Below are 18,752 nucleotides of genomic sequence, written 5' to 3' on the forward strand. Positions count from 1 at the left end.
CTCATGAATGATGTATTTCGTGAATTCTTAGACAATTTTGTCGTCTGCTACCTAGACGATATCCTGATTTATTCTAAGAATGTTGAAGAACATGAAATACATGTTCGTCAAGTATTACAAAAACTCAGAGATGCAGGATTGTACGCCAAGATGGAAAAGTGTGTATTTCACACTACTCAAGTTGACTTTTTAGGATACATCATTTCAAATGATGGTCTTATGATGGATTCTAAGAAAGTCCAAACAATCATGGATTGGAAGATTCCAAAGACTGTGAGAGATGTCCAATGTTTCTTGGGATTTGCCAATTACTATCGGATCTTCATCAAAGACTTCTCACGAGTTGCAGCTCCACTTACACGCTTGACTAGTAAAGATAAATTCCAATGGAATCAAGAAGCGGAAGCAGCATTTGAAGCCTTGAAGACATCGTTTGTCTCTGCACCAGTCTTATATCATGTTGATTTTTCCAAGGCATTTTTTATGGAAACAGACGCATCGGATTTTGCCTTGGGTGCAGTTTTATCACAAATGGGAATAGATGACAAACTTCATCCGATAGCTTTTCATTCAAGAAAATTCTCAGCAGCCGAGATCAATTATGAGATCCACGATAAAGAACTTCTTACAATCGTGGATTCCTTTCAAGAATGGCGTCATTATCTAGAAGGTGCTTCTAGTCGAGTCACTGTGTATACAGATCACAAGAACCTCGAGTATTTCATGTCAGCACGCGTGTTGAATCGTTGTCAAGCTCGTTGGAGTATGTCTTTGTCAAGATTCGACTTCATTATCACTTATCGGCCAGGAAAATAACAAGGTTTGTCCGATGCCCTGTCTAGACGTTCTTATTTTGTACCAAAAGAAGGAGATGCAGCTTTTGAGCAACAAAGAACGGTCCTCTTGAAACCGGAGCAATTTCATCTCCGAGCAGTGAAATCAACATTGACTGTTGATTCAACTTTTCTCAAGCAAATCCAGTCCAGTATGTCCTCAGACCCTCTTGTTCATGATATCAAGAATAATTCTTCCAAATCTCATGATTCTTCTAAGTTCGAGTTCAAGAATAATCTATTATATTTTGAAAGACGCCTATATGTTCTAGAAGGAAAAGCACGTTTGCGTGTTCTTCAAGCACGTCATGACTTTCCAGCAGCAGGGCACTTTGGATATAATAAGACTCTGGAACTCATATCAAGAGATTTTTGGTGGCCACAAATGTGGAAGTCAGTCAAAGACTTTGTACAATCATGTGATATTTGTTCAAGATCAAAAATTCCTCGACATCGACCTTACGGACTTCTTCAGCCATTACCTATACCAGAACAACCATGGTCTTCTGTTTCTATGGATTTCATCACAGATCTTCCAAACTCAAGATCTTATGATTCTATATTTGTGATAGTAGATCGTTTCACCAAGATGGCACATTTTATGCCATGTACAAAATCTATCACAGGTGAAGAAACAGCTAAGCTTTTCATTGATAATATCTATCGCTATCATGGATTACCTAAAGATATCATATCGGATAGGGGAACTCAATTTGTGTCGAGATTCTGGAGGACTCTTTTCAAGATTTTAAAAGTGGACATAAAGCTATCTTCAGCTTTCCATCCTCAAACTGATGGACAAACAAAGCGCGTAAACCAAGTCTTGGAACAGTATTTAAGGTGTACCATCAACTACCAACAAGATGATTGGACAAACCTTTTGCCATTGGCAGAGTTTGCTTATAATAATACGGTACATTCCTCCACGCAACAAACACCTTTCTTTGCCAATTATGGCTATCATCCACGACTTGATACTTTTGATTTTTCAAAAGTTGATAATCCTACAGCAGAAGATATGGCAAATCGGTTGTCAGAGTTACATGCAATAATGAAGGCGCAGTTGAAGAAAGCTCAAGAACGACAAAAGATAAATGCAGATGTATATCGTAAAGAGCAACCACAACTCAACGTGGGTGATAAGGTATGGCTACTTCGTCGCAATATCAAGACCACTCGACCTTGTGACAAATTGGACTATCGTAGGCTTGGCCCCTTTTCTGTTTCTGAACAGATCAACCCAGTTGCATATCGGTTACATCTACCGGAGTCAATGAAGATCCATCCTGTATTCCACGTGTCTCTTCTTGAACCATATAAGACAGTGGATATACAAGGAAGAAGACAAATGCCACCGCCTCCTATAGAAGTAGATAATAATGAAGAATTTGAGGTGGAAGAGATATTAGACTCAAGGCGGCGCCGAAATAAGCTGGAATATCTTGTTCATTGGTGCGGATATGATATTAGTGAGCGCACATGGGAGCCATCCAGGAATCTAGCAAATGCATCAGCTAAAGTCAAAGTTTTTCATCAACGACATCCATCAAAACCAAGATGAAAACCTCTCTTATAAAAGAGACAAGATTGAGGCAAGATAACATTCAATTTCCTATCCTTGTTTGTAACTTCTTTGCATTTTGTGATGCTAATTAGATGGAGAGCCAACAACCAGCGGATTCAACTCAAGAACCTTCGTTTGCTGACTTACCGGATGAGACATTGCGATTGTCACAACCTTCAAGACGACGCAACCGAAATGAAGACCCTCAAGAACGACATGTTCTTCCTCGAATAGATGGTGAGATACAACGCGTTTGGTATCACGACCTTGGAAGAGATTCTCGATGTTTGGTGATATTATTGGAGATAGGAACGACTCCTGATGGTGTTTCAAATGTATTATTTGAAGGAAGTTATGAAGGCTTCAACAGTGATCAAATAACAGGGTGGTCTTCTCGCCCTGGAATGGGACACTATCGATGGCTAAGAGGATCCATCAACTATCTTCGAAGAGAACAAAGATCAGAGTATGTAGCAAATATAATTCGCCGCATATTAGATTTTCTCAATCTATAATCACCGCTCCTCGTGGAACTCGTCCCTAGAAGGGGGGGTAATGTCACGGACATACATATAATTACCTATATGAATAGATAAAAGTATGTAAAAGTAGGTTAATTGTGTAATATCTTCTAGAGAAGCTTCTTAGAAGCTTCATAGACGCTGCTTTGACTTTATAGGAGTCTATAGTTGACTTTTAGGTTAGAAACTTGGTCAACAAGTTAGCCATGTGCCACGCATGTTGGAAGCTTAAAGAACAAGCTAACTACGTGGTCCATCCATAGAAAACTTGCCTTGCAAGCAAAGGCATGTGGCCTAGAAAGTCAACATATATTGGAGGTCTTATAGAACATCGCCACGTGGCTTCTAGTTAGATAGTATATATAGAGGCAAGAGTGAAGCCCTCTTCACTCTTGTCAACTCCTTTCTTGCTTCTAGTCTAGTTTCAAGGGTCTCTAATTTTCTTGTATTTTGGCAATAGCCATTCCAGTTTCTTTCTTAATATACATATTTCTATTTTGTCCCATTTCTTTTTGAGAAAAGTCTCACTTACTCTTTAGCTTTCATCGAGTTCTTGTCCTTGACACGTAGCCAAATTTGGTATGCATTCCAACTCTTTACATAGTTCTCACATGATAACAAATATAAAACTCAGATTCCGAATTAAGGTCCCTAAACCCTAAAACCTGAAAAATGAAACTCATATTTTTGAGAAACAAAAACGTTTATAGATGTCTTTGAGACAATAGAAGGCTTGGCAAAATTTCAAACTGAAAAAAGTTGTGATACATTGAGAGATATGTAGGATCAAAAACCTCTAAGACACTCTTGTAACCCTAAATCCTAAACCCTAATCCTAAACCCTCTAAATCCTAAACCCTAGAAATATATAAAAAATAGTATACATATAATATTTTGAAACAAAAAAGGACATATACGTACATATGCTATTTAATATATTAGTATTATATCTAGGTGCCTCTATGTATTTATTATATATTTAATTTCATTTCACTTTTTTGTTTCCTCATATATTAATCAAAGACAATTTCTTGCGATTTTGAAAACCTCATAACTCCTAAATCCTAAAAACTTGCTCGAGACCCTAAGACCCTAGAACCCTAGAACCCTAAATCCTACAACCCTAAGACCCTAAGACCCTAGAATCCTTAACCCTAAGACCCTAGAATCCTAGAACCCTAAGATCCCAAGACCTTAAGACCCTAAGACCCTAAACCCTAAACCCTAAACTTTAGAATCCTAGAATCCTAAGACCCTAAGACCCTAAGACTCTAGAATCCTAAGATCCTAGAACCTTAAGACCTTAGAACCCTAATACCCACAAACTCTAAGACCCTCAAATTCTAAGACCCTAGAACTCTACAACCCTAAGACCTTAAAACCCTAATATCCTAAAACCCTAGAATCCTAATATCCTAAGACCCTAAGACCCTAGAACCCTAAGATCCTAGTACTCCAAGACCCTAGAACCCCAAGACCCTAGAACCTTAAGACCCTAAGACCCTCAAATCCTAAGACCCTAAGACCTACAACCCACAACCCATCTAGTCAGCATGAATAACAAATTTGGTGACACCATACACCTAGGATTTGTTTTGGCGTAGTGTCACGGACATACATATAATTACCTATATGAATAGATAAAAGTATGTAAAAGTAGGTTAATTGTGTAATATCTTCTAGAGAAGCTTCTTAGAAGCTTCATAGACGCTGCTTTGACTTTATAGGAGTCTATAGTTGACTTTTAGGTTAGAAACTTGGTCAACAAGTTAGCCATGTGCCACGCATGTTGGAAGCTTAAAGAACAAGCTAACTACGTGGTCCATCCATAGAAAACTTGCCTTGCAAGCAAAGGCATGTGGCCTAGAAAGTCAACATATATTGGAGGTCTTATAGAACATCGCCACGTGGCTTCTAGTTAGATAGTATATATAGAGGCAAGAGTGAAGCCCTCTTCACTCTTGTCAACTCCTTTCTTGCTTCTAGTCTAGTTTCAAGGGTCTCTAGTTTTCTTGTATTTTGGCAATAGCCATTCCAGTTTCTTTCTTAATATACATACTTCTATTTTGTCCCATTTCTTTTTGAGAAAAGTCTCACTTACTCTTTAGCTTTCATCGAGTTCTTGTCCTTGAAAGATTGACAAGAGTACACTTACAATATCAGAGCTTTGTCTTTTCTTGATTAAGAGTGGATTACCCCTTTTTCTTGATAAGACATAAGCGCATTAGAAGTTGCGGATTACCCTCTTTTAAACTGATATTGTTCTTAGTATTTTCTTTGTTATCAATTCCTCTCTTCTATTTGTTTTGAGCGTTGTTAGACATCTTCTCTTTTCTAAGTGCTACTATGGCAGAGCTTGTTTAAATGAAGAGTGCAATGGCACAGATGCAAGAACAATTGAGGGAGTTAATGCTTGCGATGCATCAACTCAATTTACCACCACAAGGAGCAACAAGAATGGTAGGAAGTGAAGATATAGAGATGATTGGGGCTGCTTCAACATCTGCACCAAACCATGTCCCTTCTCCCAGAATGGAACACCCTTCGAGTGTTAGAGAACCGAGAGTTGCCTTGCCCGAGAAGTTTGATGGTACCAGATTCAAGTTTCGAGGATTCATCAATCAGGTCCAACTAGTGATTGAACTTCAACCCCAGAGCTATCCAACTCCAGGGTCACAAGTAAGATTCATTGGTACACTTCTTTCAGGTTCAGCATTGTCATGGTTTTCATCTTTTCTTGAACGACGAGATCCAATATTGGATAATCTGGAGGCTTTTTTGGCGGAGTTTCGATCCATGTTTGGAGAACATGATGCAATTCGTGTTGCAACCAACAAGATCCGTATTTTGCGACAAGGCAATCGATCAGTAACATTATATGCTTCGCAATTTCGACAACTTACAACTGATATCAAGTGGGATGATGCCGCACTTGTGAGTCAATTTCTCTACGGATTACAATATGAGGTAAAGAAATTGATGCTTAATTTACCTGATCCTCAAACATTGAGTCAAGCAATTGACTTTGCTGTGAAGTGCGACAATCGACTTTTTGAATTTCGATCCGAGAGTCGCACAAGTGGGCCTCAACGTTACTACAATTCAATGGCAACACCGACGTCTCCTCAACACATACCTTCGGAAGTAGAGGATATGCAAATTGATGCGGTACGTTTCAAACCTCTTACTGAGCAAGAAAAGTCTCGTCGTCGACAAGAAGGATTGTGCTTATATTGTGGAGAACCTAAGCACACTGCTCAACATTGTCCAAAGAAGCGACGTAACTACAAAATGAGGAGTACGGCTGTCAAAGAAGACAGTATGTCGGAAAACGAGTACGTCCAGCTACAATAGGGACCGTGCGGCTGGAATCTTGTACAACTTCTAATAAAGGTCCTATCCTCTCCTCAAAACCATCTCCTTGTTTTATAATAGATGTGCATTTAGGACCTAATAATTACAAAGCCTCTGCCTTGGTAGATTCAGGAGCCTCATCTTGTTTTTTAGATGAAGAATTTGCTAGATGTCATAGAATATCATTAATACAAAAAACTAAACCTGTACACGTAGAAGTCATAGATGGTCGTCCGTTGTCTTCTGGAGATGTAATTCACGAAACACTTCCTGTAGATGTAGTAATAAATGGTCATAGTAGTTGCGTAATTTTTAATATAATTAGATCTCCCTCTAATCCAGTAATTTTAGGCTTATCATGGTTAGAAAAGTATAATCCTCGAATAGATTGGATTTCTCGTAAACTTGATTTTCCTCAGAGCATTAGTAACAGTTCTATTAACCAAGTAAAAAACCATGAGTCTAGTATAGTAAAACTCACACCTATAGGTGCAAAAGCATTTATACACGCAGCAAAAGAAGGATCAACTTTTGCTATTTATGCTGCACCTATTTCTGAAAGCGTAAAGACTTCAAGTGGCATTCCAAGTCAATATCAGGATTATCAAGACGTTTTTGAGAAAAAAAATGCAGATATTCTTCCTGAGCATCGCCCATACGATTGTTCAATCGATCTCAAGGAAGGAACTCAGCCACCACTTGGACCAATTTACAGTTTATCGCAAGATGAGTTGGCTGAACTCAAGACATATATTGACGAGAATTTAGCGAAGAATTTCATACGCCATTCAAAATCTCCAGCAAGAGCTCCAATTTTATTCGTAAAAAAAAAAGATGGATCTTTACGAATGTGTGTTGACTATCGAGGACTCAACAAGATCACAATCAAGAACAGGTATCCATTACCTTTGATATCAGGACTCCTTGACCAGTTAAATCAAGCTAAGATCTATACAAAAATAGATCTAAGAGGAGCATATAATCTAGTACGGATCAAAGAAGGAGATGAATGGAAGACTGCGTTTCGAACCAGGTACGGGCATTTTGAATATAATGTCATGCCTTTTGGACTCACGAATGCACCAGCTGCTTTTCAACATCTCATGAATGATGTATTTCGTGAATTCTTAGACAATTTTGTCGTCTGCTACCTAGACGATATCCTGATTTATTCTAAGAATGTTGAAGAACATGAAATACATGTTCGCCAAGTATTACAAAAACTCAGAGATGCAGGATTGTACGCCAAGATGGAAAAGTGTGTATTTCACACTACTCAAGTTGACTTTTTAGGATACATCATTTCAAATGATGGTCTTATGATGGATTCTAAGAAAGTCCAAACAATCATGGATTGGAAGATTCCAAAGACTGTGAGAGATGTCCAATGTTTCTTGGGATTTGCCAATTACTATCGGATCTTCATCAAAGACTTCTCACGAGTTGCAGCTCCACTTACACGCTTGACTAGTAAAGATAAATTCCAATGGAATCAAGAAGCGGAAGCAGCATTTGAAGCCTTGAAGACATCGTTTGTCTCTGCACCAGTCTTATATCATGTTGATTTTTCCAAGGCATTTTTTATGGAAACAGACGCATCGGATTTTGCCTTGGGTGCAGTTTTATCACAAATGGGAACAGATGACAAACTTCATCCGATAGCTTTTCATTCAAGAAAATTCTCAGCAGCCGAGATCAATTATGAGATCCACGATAAAGAACTTCTTGCAATCGTGGATTCCTTTCAAGAATGGCGTCATTATCTAGAAGGTGCTTCTAGTCGAGTCACTGTATATACAGATCACAAGAACCTCGAGTATTTCATGTCAGCACGCGTGTTGAATCGTTGTCAAGCTCGTTGGAGTATGTCTTTGTCAAGATTCGACTTCATTATCACTTATCGGCCAGGAAAATAACAAGGTTTGTCCGATGCCCTGTCTAGACGTTCTTATTTTGTACCAAAAGAAGGAGATGCAGCTTTTGAGCAACAAAGAACGGTCCTCTTGAAACCGGAGCAATTTCATCTCCAAGCAGTGAAATCAACATTGACTGTTGATTCAACTTTTCTCAAGCAAATCCAGTCCAGTATGTCCTCAGACCCTCTTGTTCATGATATCAAGAATAATTCTTCCAAATCTCATGATTCTTCTAAGTTCGAGTTCAAGAATAATCTATTATATTTTGAAGGACGCCTATATGTTCTAGAAGGAAAAGCACGTTTGCGTGTTCTTCAAGCACGTCATGACTTTCCAGCAGCAGGGCACTTTGGATATAATAAGACTCTGGAACTCATATCAAGAGATTTTTGGTGGCCACAAATGTGGAAGTCAGTCAAAGACTTTGTACAATCATGTGATATTTGTTCAAGATCAAAAATTCCTCGACATCGACCTTACGGACTTCTTCAGCCATTACCTATACCAGAACAACCATGGTCTTCTGTTTCTATGGATTTCATCACAGATCTTCCAAACTCAAGATCTTATGATTCTATATTTGTGATAGTAGATCGTTTCACCAAGATGGCACATTTTATGCCATGTACAAAATCTATCACAGGTGAAGAAACAGCTAAGCTTTTCATTGATAATATCTATCGCTATCATGGATTACCTAAAGATATCATATCGGATAGGGGAACTCAATTTGTGTCGAGATTCTGGAGGACTCTTTTCAAGATTTTAAAAGTGGACATAAAGCTATCTTCAGCTTTCCATCCTCAAACTGATGGACAAACAAAGCGCGTAAACCAAGTCTTGGAACAGTATTTAAGGTGTACCATCAACTACCAACAAGATGATTGGACAAACCTTCTGCCATTGGCAGAGTTTGCTTATAATAATACGGTACATTCCTCCACGCAACAAACACCTTTCTTTGCCAATTATGGCTATCATCCACGACTTGATACTTTTGATTTTTCAAAAGTTGATAATCCTACAGCAGAAGATATGGCAAATCGGTTGTCAGAGTTACATGCAATAATGAAGGCGCAGTTGAAGAAAGCTCAAGAACGACAAAAGATAAATGCAGATGTATATCGTAAAGAGCAACCACAACTCAACGTGGGTGATAAGGTATGGCTACTTCGTCGCAATATCAAGACCACTCGACCTTGTGACAAATTGGACTATCGTAGGCTTGGCCCCTTTTCTGTTTCTGAACAGATCAACCCAGTTGCATATCGGTTACATCTACCGGAGTCAATGAAGATCCATCCTGTATTCCACGTGTCTCTTCTTGAACCATATAAGACAGTGGATATACAAGGAAGAAGACAAATGCCACCGCCTCCTATAGAAGTAGATAATAATGAAGAATTTGAGGTGGAAGAGATATTAGACTCAAGGCGGCGCCGAAATAAGCTGGAATATCTTGTTCATTGGTGCGGATATGATATTAGTGAGCGCACATGGGAGCCATCCAGGAATCTAGCAAATGCATCAGCTAAAGTCAAAGTTTTTCATCAACGACATCCATCAAAACCAAGATGAAAACCTCTCTTATAAAAGAGACAAGATTGAGGCAAGATAACATTCAATTTCCTATCCTTGTTTGTAACTTCTTTGCATTTTGTGATGCTAATTAGATGGAGAGCCAACAACCAGCGGATTCAACTCAAGAACCTTCGTTTGCTGACTTACCGGATGAGACATTGCGATTGTCACAACCTTCAAGACGACGCAACCGAAATGAAGACCCTCAAGAACGACATGTTCTTCCTCGAATAGATGGTGAGATACAACGCGTTTGGTATCACGACCTTGGAAGAGATTCTCGATGTTTGGTGATATTATTGGAGATAGGAACGACTCCTGATGGTGTTTCAAATGTATTATTTGAAGGAAGTTATGAAGGCTTCAACAGTGATCAAATAACAGGGTGGTCTTCTCGCCCTGGAATGGGACACTATCGATGGCTAAGAGGATCCATCAACTATCTTCGAAGAGAACAAAGATCAGAGTATGTAGCAAATATAATTCGCCGCATATTAGATTTTCTCAATCTATAATCACCGCTCCTCGTGGAACTCGTCCCTAGAAGGGGGGGTAATGTCACGGACATACATATAATTACCTATATGAATAGATAAAAGTATGTAAAAGTAGGTTAATTGTGTAATATCTTCTAGAGAAGCTTCTTAGAAGCTTCATAGACGCTGCTTTGACTTTATAGGAGTCTATAGTTGACTTTTAGGTTAGAAACTTGGTCAACAAGTTAGCCATGTGCCACGCATGTTGGAAGCTTAAAGAACAAGCTAACTACGTGGTCCATCCATAGAAAACTTGCCTTGCAAGCAAAGGCATGTGGCCTAGAAAGTCAACATATATTGGAGGTCTTATAGAACATCGCCACGTGGCTTCTAGTTAGATAGTATATATAGAGGCAAGAGTGAAGCCCTCTTCACTCTTGTCAACTCCTTTCTTGCTTCTAGTCTAGTTTCAAGGGTCTCTAATTTTCTTGTATTTTGGCAATAGCCATTCCAGTTTCTTTCTTAATATACATATTTCTATTTTGTCCCATTTCTTTTTGAGAAAAGTCTCACTTACTCTTTAGCTTTCATCGAGTTCTTGTCCTTGACACGTAGCCAAATTTGGTATGCATTCCAACTCTTTACATAGTTCTCACATGATAACAAATATAAAACTCAGATTCCGAATTAAGGTCCCTAAACCCTAAAACCTGAAAAATGAAACTCATATTTTTGAGAAACAAAAACGTTTATAGATGTCTTTGAGACAATAGAAGGCTTGGCAAAATTTCAAACTGAAAAAAGTTGTGATACATTGAGAGATATGTAGGATCAAAAACCTCTAAGACACTCTTGTAACCCTAAATCCTAAACCCTAATCCTAAACCCTCTAAATCCTAAACCCTAGAAATATATAAAAAATAGTATACATATAATATTTTGAAACAAAAAAGGACATATACGTACATATGCTATTTAATATATTAGTATTATATCTAGGTGCCTCTATGTATTTATTATATATTTAATTTCATTTCACTTTTTTGTTTCCTCATATATTAATCAAAGACAATTTCTTGCGATTTTGAAAACCTCATAACTCCTAAATCCTAAAAACTTGCTCGAGACCCTAAGACCCTAGAACCCTAGAACCCTAAATCCTACAACCCTAAGACCCTAAGACCCTAGAATCCTTAACCCTAAGACCCTAGAATCCTAGAACCCTAAGATCCCAAGACCTTAAGACCCTAAGACCCTAAGACCCTAAACCCTAAACCCTAAACTTTAGAATCCTAGAATCCTAAGACCCTAAGACCCTAAGACTCTAGAATCCTAAGATCCTAGAACCTTAAGACCTTAGAACCCTAATACCCACAAACTCTAAGACCCTCAAATTCTAAGACCCTAGAACTCTACAACCCTAAGACCTTAAAACCCTAATATCCTAAAACCCTAGAATCCTAATATCCTAAGACCCTAAGACCCTAGAACCCTAAGATCCTAGTACTCCAAGACCCTAGAACCCCAAGACCCTAGAACCTTAAGACCCTAAGACCCTCAAATCCTAAGACCCTAAGACCTACAACCCACAACCCATCTAGTCAGCATGAATAACAAATTTGGTGACACCATACACCTAGGATTTGTTTTGGCGTAGTGTCACGGACATACATATAATTACCTATATGAATAGATAAAAGTATGTAAAAGTAGGTTAATTGTGTAATATCTTCTAGAGAAGCTTCTTAGAAGCTTCATAGACGCTGCTTTGACTTTATAGGAGTCTATAGTTGACTTTTAGGTTAGAAACTTGGTCAACAAGTTAGCCATGTGCCACGCATGTTGGAAGCTTAAAGAACAAGCTAACTACGTGGTCCATCCATAGAAAACTTGCCTTGCAAGCAAAGGCATGTGGCCTAGAAAGTCAACATATATTGGAGGTCTTATAGAACATCGCCACGTGGCTTCTAGTTAGATAGTATATATAGAGGCAAGAGTGAAGCCCTCTTCACTCTTGTCAACTCCTTTCTTGCTTCTAGTCTAGTTTCAAGGGTCTCTAGTTTTCTTGTATTTTGGCAATAGCCATTCCAGTTTCTTTCTTAATATACATACTTCTATTTTGTCCCATTTCTTTTTGAGAAAAGTCTCACTTACTCTTTAGCTTTCATCGAGTTCTTGTCCTTGAAAGATTGACAAGAGTACACTTACAATATCAGAGCTTTGTCTTTTCTTGATTAAGAGTGGATTACCCCTTTTTCTTGATAAGACATAAGCGCATTAGAAGTTGCGGATTACCCTCTTTTAAACTGATATTGTTCTTAGTATTTTCTTTGTTATCAATTCCTCTCTTCTATTTGTTTTGAGCGTTGTTAGACATCTTCTCTTTTCTAAGTGCTACTATGGCAGAGCTTGTTTAAATGAAGAGTGCAATGGCACAGATGCAAGAACAATTGAGGGAGTTAATGCTTGCGATGCATCAACTCAATTTACCACCACAAGGAGCAACAAGAATGGTAGGAAGTGAAGATATAGAGATGATTGGGGCTGCTTCAACATCTGCACCAAACCATGTCCCTTCTCCCAGAATGGAACACCCTTCGAGTGTTAGAGAACCGAGAGTTGCCTTGCCCGAGAAGTTTGATGGTACCAGATTCAAGTTTCGAGGATTCATCAATCAGGTCCAACTAGTGATTGAACTTCAACCCCAGAGCTATCCAACTCCAGGGTCACAAGTAAGATTCATTGGTACACTTCTTTCAGGTTCAGCATTGTCATGGTTTTCATCTTTTCTTGAACGACGAGATCCAATATTGGATAATCTGGAGGCTTTTTTGGCGGAGTTTCGATCCATGTTTGGAGAACATGATGCAATTCGTGTTGCAACCAACAAGATCCGTATTTTGCGACAAGGCAATCGATCAGTAACATTATATGCTTCGCAATTTCGACAACTTACAACTGATATCAAGTGGGATGATGCCGCACTTGTGAGTCAATTTCTCTACGGATTACAATATGAGGTAAAGAAATTGATGCTTAATTTACCTGATCCTCAAACATTGAGTCAAGCAATTGACTTTGCTGTGAAGTGCGACAATCGACTTTTTGAATTTCGATCCGAGAGTCGCACAAGTGGGCCTCAACGTTACTACAATTCAATGGCAACACCGACGTCTCCTCAACACATACCTTCGGAAGTAGAGGATATGCAAATTGATGCGGTACGTTTCAAACCTCTTACTGAGCAAGAAAAGTCTCGTCGTCGACAAGAAGGATTGTGCTTATATTGTGGAGAACCTAAGCACACTGCTCAACATTGTCCAAAGAAGCGACGTAACTACAAAATGAGGAGTACGGCTGTCAAAGAAGACAGTATGTCGGAAAACGAGTACGTCCAGCTACAATAGGGACCGTGCGGCTGGAATCTTGTACAACTTCTAATAAAGGTCCTATCCTCTCTTCAAAACCATCTCCTTGTTTTATAATAGATGTGCATTTAGGACCTAATAATTACAAAGCCTCTGCCTTGGTAGATTCAGGAGCCTCATCTTGTTTTTTAGATGAAGAATTTGCTAGATGTCATAGAATATCATTAATACAAAAAACTAAACCTGTACACGTAGAAGTCATAGATGGTCGTCCGTTGTCTTCTGGAGATGTAATTCACGAAACACTTCCTGTAGATGTAGTAATAAATGGTCATAGTAGTTGCGTAATTTTTAATATAATTAGATCTCCCTCTAATCCAGTAATTTTAGGCTTATCATGGTTAGAAAAGTATAATCCTCGAATAGATTGGATTTCTCGTAAACTTGATTTTCCTCAGAGCATTAGTAACAGTTCTATTAACCAAGTAAAAAACCATGAGTCTAGTATAGTAAAACTCACACCTATAGGTGCAAAAGCATTTATACACGCAGCAAAAGAAGGATCAACTTTTGCTATTTATGCTGCACCTATTTCTGAAAGCGTAAAGACTTCAAGTGGCATTCCAAGTCAATATCAGGATTATCAAGACGTTTTTGAGAAAAAAAATGCAGATATTCTTCCTGAGCATCGCCCATACGATTGTTCAATCGATCTCAAGGAAGGAACTCAGCCACCACTTGGACCAATTTACAGTTTATCGCAAGATGAGTTGGCTGAACTCAAGACATATATTGACGAGAATTTAGCGAAGAATTTCATACGCCATTCAAAATCTCCAGCAGGAGCTCCAATTTTATTCGTAAAGAAAAAAGATGGATCTTTACGAATGTGTGTTGACTATCGAGGACTCAACAAGATCACAATCAAGAACAGGTATCCATTACCTTTGATATCAGGACTCCTTGACCAGTTAAATCAAGCTAAGATCTATACAAAAATAGATCTAAGAGGAGCATATAATCTAGTACGGATCAAAGAAGGAGATGAATGGAAGACTGCGTTTCGAACCAGGTACGGGCATTTTGAATATAATGTCATGCCTTTTGGACTCACGAATGCACCAGCTGCTTTTCAACATCTCATGAATGATGTATTTCGTGAATTCTTAGACAATTTTGTCGTCTGCTACCTAGACGATATCCTGATTTATTCTAAGAATGTTGAAGAACATGAAATACATGTTCGTCAAGTATTACAAAAACTCAGAGATGCAGGATTGTACGCCAAGATGGAAAAGTGTGTATTTCACACTACTCAAGTTGACTTTTTAGGATACATCATTTCAAATGATGGTCTTATGATGGATTCTAAGAAAGTCCAAACAATCATGGATTGGAAGATTCCAAAGACTGTGAGAGATGTCCAATGTTTCTTGGGATTTGCCAATTACTATCGGATCTTCATCAAAGACTTCTCACGAGTTGCAGCTCCACTTACACGCTTGACTAGTAAAGATAAATTCCAATGGAATCAAGAAGCGAAAGCAGCATTTGAAGCCTTGAAGACATCGTTTGTCTCTGCACCAGTCTTATATCATGTTGATTTTTCCAAGGCATTTTTTATGGAAACAGACGCATCGGATTTTGCCTTGGGTGCAGTTTTATCACAAATGGGAACAGATGACAAACTTCATCCGATAGCTTTTCATTCAAGAAAATTCTCAGCAGCCGAGATCAATTATGAGATCCACGATAAAGAACTTCTTGCAATCGTGGATTCCTTTCAAGAATGGCGTCATTATCTAGAAGGTGCTTCTAGTCGAGTCACTGTATATACAGATCACAAGAACCTCGAGTATTTCATGTCAGCACGCGTGTTGAATCGTTGTCAAGCTCGTTGGAGTATGTCTTTGTCAAGATTCGACTTCATTATCACTTATCGGCCAGGAAAATAACAAGGTTTGTCCGATGCCCTGTCTAGACGTTCTTATTTTGTACCAAAAGAAGGAGATGCAGCTTTTGAGCAACAAAGAACGGTCCTCTTGAAACCGGAGCAATTTCATCTCCAAGCAGTGAAATCAACATTGACTGTTGATTCAACTTTTCTCAAGCAAATCCAGTCCAGTATGTCCTCAGACCCTCTTGTTCATGATATCAAGAATAATTCTTCCAAATCTCATGATTCTTCTAAGTTCGAGTTCAAGAATAATCTATTATATTTTGAAGGACGCCTATATGTTCTAGAAGGAAAAGCACGTTTGCGTGTTCTTCAAGCACGTCATGACTTTCCAGCAGCAGGGCACTTTGGATATAATAAGACTCTGGAACTCATATCAAGAGATTTTTGGTGGCCACAAATGTGGAAGTCAGTCAAAGACTTTGTACAATCATGTGATATTTGTTCAAGATCAAAAATTCCTCGACATCGACCTTACGGACTTCTTCAGCCATTACCTATACCAGAACAACCATGGTCTTCTGTTTCTATGGATTTCATCACAGATCTTCCAAACTCAAGATCTTATGATTCTATATTTGTGATAGTAGATCGTTTCACCAAGATGGCACATTTTATGCCATGTACAAAATCTATCACAGGTGAAGAAACAGCTAAGCTTTTCATTGATAATATCTATCGCTATCATGGATTACCTAAAGATATCATATCGGATAGGGGAACTCAATTTGTGTCGAGATTCTGGAGGACTCTTTTCAAGATTTTAAAAGTGGACATAAAGCTATCTTCAGCTTTCCATCCTCAAACTGATGGACAAACAAAGCGCGTAAACCAAGTCTTGGAACAGTATTTAAGGTGTACCATCAACTACCAACAAGATGATTGGACAAACCTTCTGCCATTGGCAGAGTTTGCTTATAATAATACGGTACATTCCTCCACGCAACAAACACCTTTCTTTGCCAATTATGGCTATCATCCACGACTTGATACTTTTGATTTTTCAAAAGTTGATAATCCTACAGCAGAAGATATGGCAAATCGGTTGTCAGAGTTACATGCAATAATGAAGGCGCAGTTGAAGAAAGCTCAAGAACGACAAAAGATAAATGCAGATGTATATCGTAAAGAGCAACCACAACTCAACGTGGGTGATAAGGTATGGCTACTTCGTCGCAATATCAAGACCACTCGACCTTGTGACAAATTGGACTATCGTAGGCTTGGCCCCTTTTCTGTTTCTGAACAGATCAACCCAGTTGCATATCGGTTACATCTACCGGAGTCAATGAAGATCCATCCTGTATTCCACGTGTCTCTTCTTGAACCATATAAGACAGTGGATATACAAGGAAGAAGACAAATGCCACCGCCTCCTATAGAAGTAGATAATAATGAAGAATTTGAGGTGGAAGAGATATTAGACTCAAGGCGGCGCCGAAATAAGCTGGAATATCTTGTTCATTGGTGCGGATATGATATTAGTGAGCGCACATGGGAGCCATCCAGGAATCTAGCAAATGCATCAGCTAAAGTCAAAGTTTTTCATCAACGACATCCATCAAAACCAAGATGAAAACCTCTCTTATAAAAGAGACAAGATTGAGGCAAGATAACATTCAATTTCCTATCTTTGTTTGTAACTTCTTTGCATTTTGTGATGCTAATTAGATGGAGAGCCAACAACCAGCGGATTCAACTCAAGAACCTTCGTTTGCTGACTTACCGGATGAGACATTGCGATTGTCACAACCTTCAAGACGACGCAACCGAAATGAAGACCCTCAAGAACGACATGTTCTTCCTCGAATAGATGGTGAGATACAACGCGTTTGGTATCACGACCTTGGAAGAGATTCTCGATGTTTGGTGATATTATTGGAGATAGGAACGACTCCTGATGGTGTTTCAAATGTATTATTTGAAGGAAGTTATGAAGGCTTCAACAGTGATCAAATAACAGGGTGGTCTTCTCGCCCTGGAATGGGACACTATCGATGGCTAAGAGGATCCATCAACTATCTTCGAAGAGAACAAAGATCAGAGTATGTAGCAAATACAATTCGCCGCATATTAGATTTTCTCAATCTATAATCACCGCTCCTCGTGGAACTCGTCCCTAGAAGGGGGGGTAATGTCACGGACATACATATAATTACCTATATGAATAGATAAAAGTATGTAAAAGTAGGTTAATTGTGTAATATCTTCTAGAGAAGCTTCTTAGAAGCTTCATAGACGCTGCTTTGACTTTATAGGAGTCTATAGTTGACTTTTAGGTTAGAAACTTGGTCAACAAGTTAGCCATGTGCCACGCATGTTGGAAGCTTAAAGAACAAGCTAACTACGTGGTCCATCCATAGAAAACTTGCCTTGCAAGCAAAGGCATGTGGCCTAGAAAGTCAACATATATTGGAGGTCTTATAGAACATCGCCACGTGGCTTCTAGTTAGATAGTATATATAGAGGCAAGAGTGAAGCCCTCTTCACTCTTGTCAACTCCTTTCTTGCTTCTAGTCTAGTTTCAAGGGTCTCTAATTTTCTTGTATTTTGGCAATAGCCATTCCAGTTTCTTTCTTAATATACATATTTCTATTTTGTCCCATTTCTTTTTGAGAAAAGTCTCACTTACTCTTTAGCTTTCATCGAGTTCTTGTCCTTGACACGTAGCCAAATTTGGTATGCATTCCAACTCTTTACATAGTTCTCACATGATAACAAATATAAAACTCAGATTCCGAATTAAGGTCCCTAAACCCTAAAACCTGAAAAATGAAACTCATATTTTTGAGAAACAAAAACGTTTATAGATGTCTTTGAGACAATAGAAGGCTTGGCAAAATTTCAAACTGAAAAAAGTTGTGATACATTGAGAGATATGTAGGATCAAAAACCTCTAAGACACTCTTGTAACCCTAAATCCTAAACCCTAATCCTAAACCCTCTAAATCCTAAACCCTAGAAATATATAAAAAATAGTATACATATAATATTTTGAAACAAAAAAGGACATATACGTACATATGCTATTTAATATATTAGTATTATATCTAGGTGCCTCTATGTATTTATTATATATTTAATTTCATTTCACTTTTTTGTTTCCTCATATATTAATCAAAGACAATTTCTTGCGATTTTGAAAACCTCATAACTCCTAAATCCTAAAAACTTGCTCGAGA

Source organism: Physcomitrium patens, chromosome 23 (genome assembly GCF_059467195.1).
Source record: "Physcomitrium patens ecotype Gransden chromosome 23, ASM5946719v1, whole genome shotgun sequence".
In the NCBI taxonomy this organism is placed as follows: domain Eukaryota; kingdom Viridiplantae; phylum Streptophyta; class Bryopsida; order Funariales; family Funariaceae; genus Physcomitrium; species Physcomitrium patens.